Here is a 2,804-nt window from a genome sequence, read left to right on the forward strand (position 1 = left end):
TTAAAGCATGAAAAATCTATTTGCATGTTCGTTATTAATCACATGTGATTGATCTAATAACTAACATGGTTCAACTTGTATTCCCCCCCCCCCCCCAATAAAGCATTTAAAACATTTAACAGCATTTCAAAGGTCAGTTAAAGGGGTATGAACTCACTTGCAGTGGGTGGATTGGATTGTAGTGTCGGATACGGTGCTAGGTGACAATTGGAGACTTGTACGCACACAAGCCTAGTTATCATATAACAAACATATATATATATATATATATATATATATATATATATATAACTAATTAGTCAATTTATAACTAATAAATTAAGTTGGGACACTCTAGAACATGAAAACACTTTGTTTCAAGTGTTAAAGATCACAAGGGTTGCATCGAAGTGTTGTAGGGTATAGCTAGTGGGTGCAGTGTAACATCCAAAAAATACGAGCCAAAAATTTTGTTTTTAAAACATGTACTTAGCAAAACATTTAGGAATAAATCATTCAATGATCATTTCATTTCACAAAAGATGTTGCACGACGGAAAACATTGTCATAAACATGAAAGTGTCAGAGTACAATTTCCCAGGAAAATATCAGAATGCGGAATACAAGCAGGTGTGCGATGTACCGCTACCGCGCCAGCTCCTTCCCCTTCAAAGAAGAGGTACCTGAAACCAAAACTGAAAACTGTAAGCACGAAGCTTAGTGGTTCCCCCAATATACCACATACCATACAATCACATATCATACATACTGTCGGACAATTCTGGGGTGCCCGACCTACCCGGTACGGCCATTCTGGGGTGCCGACCTACCCGTGTCAAGCTATTCTAGGGTGCTGACCTACCCGTGTCAAGCCATTCTACGGTGCTGACCTACCCGTGTCAAGCCATTCTGGGGCGCTGACCTACCCATGTCAAGCCATTCTGGGGTGCTGACCTACCTGTCGGTCCTAACAACCAACCCTCAGGGACTATTCCCCTCCTACTACCACTATCACATATAACATATCATACCAGCATATATCATATCATCACATACTGTCAGACATATCTGGGGTGTCTGACCTACCCTTCGGTCCTAACAACCGAACTCTACTACTATCACATATAACATATCATGCAAGCATATAACGTATCATGTAGTAGCAAACCTAGACGATATCACAAAGACAATCATCCATCATACAACTCCTACTGGTGGGCCGGCATTGTGTCCATAGACCCACCGCTACTGGAAGGCAACTCACCTCGAAATAGCTGCTGATCTATGTGGGAATTGACTGTCCACTGCTGCTGCCGCTCCGAAAATCCTTCGGCTATAATTCCCACAAAATACTCAGTCAAATACTGCTTACCGATTTCAGGGTAAATTGACCATTTACCCTTAACAAATCAAGAGTCAAATCACAGTCAACTGCCAGTTGACCAGACTCGCCGAGTTGGCTTACCAACTCGCTGAGTCCCTATCCCTTTGTCTGACCATGAGCTCGTCTCTACTCGTCGAGTTAGGCATTGACTCGATGGGTTTTTCCTTCCAACCAAAGGCCAATAGTCCTTCATCCTACTCGCCGAGTTGTATGAACAACTCGTCGAGTTCATCTTCATCCGAAGAAAACTCGAAGCTGTGACTCACCGAGTTGTATGAACAACTCGCCGAGTTGTTCTTGAGACAAGAAGATTGCCTTGAACTCGCCGAGTCATCGCATTGACTCGCCGAGTGACTTCATGAGTGAGTCTGGCTTCCGACCCACTGAGTCACACCCAATGACTCACTACTCCCAACCCGCAAATGCGAAAAGGGGGAAACTCGGGGACTCGCGACTCGACTCATCGAGTCAGATGAACGAATCGCCGAGTCGAGCACATGCAAAAACTATACACGCGATTCTGCTTGGATCCAGCTCATGCCATTCATAGATCTGGGTTTCTAGGGCATGAATAACACGTAAAGTTTCCAACTTTACGTGTAAATAATCACCAATAAAGGTTTTAGGGCTCAAAATGCACCAAAAGAGTAGATCTAGGGCTTTCATGCAATATGGCTCCATAAAGACAGTAGATCTAAGCTCCTGGAGCTCAAGCTCACCTTGATCTAGAGGCTAACCACTTATTACAACCCACAAAGCACAAACAAGCTTGGGGAAAGGCTCAAGAAGAACTTCCATGGAGATAAAAGGGACTACAAGCATGAAAACAGAGCGGAAATCGAGTCATACCTTAAGGAAAACACTGAGATAGCTCAAAGATGCTTGGCCTCCTCCTCTTCTTGTTGATCTACTCTCCTTCCCACTCCAAATCTTCAAGAAAACACACCAAATGCTTCAAAGTCCCAAGGAACAAGGCTTGAACAAGGTATAGAGCTCTGAGGGTGAATGGGGGCGAGCTTGGGGCGGAAAAAGGGGTTTAAATAGGGTGCAAACCCTTGAAATTTTAGGGTTTCATCAGACAGCGGTGACTCGCCGAGTCCAGAATATGGACTCGCCGAGTCGCCAACTTAAACGTGTTCCGGATCTCGTCCCTACTCGGCGAGTCGGACCTACAACTCGCCGAGTCCAAGGCTAAAAAGAAAAACACTAAGATAAATTTTACGTACCAGGAACCAGGTGCTACAAATCTCCCCCACTTATTTTAGACTTCGTCCTCAAAGTCTGCTGCTCGATCTCGAAACAGCTCGAGGTAATGCTCCATCATTTCTTCCACTGGCTCCCAAGTTCACTTAGACCCTTTCCGGTGCTGCCACTGCACCTTCACTAACTCCACCCTCTTGTTCCTTAGATCCTTTGGCTTCCGGTCGAGGATCGCGAATGG

Source organism: Lactuca sativa, chromosome 4 (genome assembly GCF_002870075.4).
Source record: "Lactuca sativa cultivar Salinas chromosome 4, Lsat_Salinas_v11, whole genome shotgun sequence".
Classification (NCBI taxonomy): domain Eukaryota; kingdom Viridiplantae; phylum Streptophyta; class Magnoliopsida; order Asterales; family Asteraceae; genus Lactuca; species Lactuca sativa.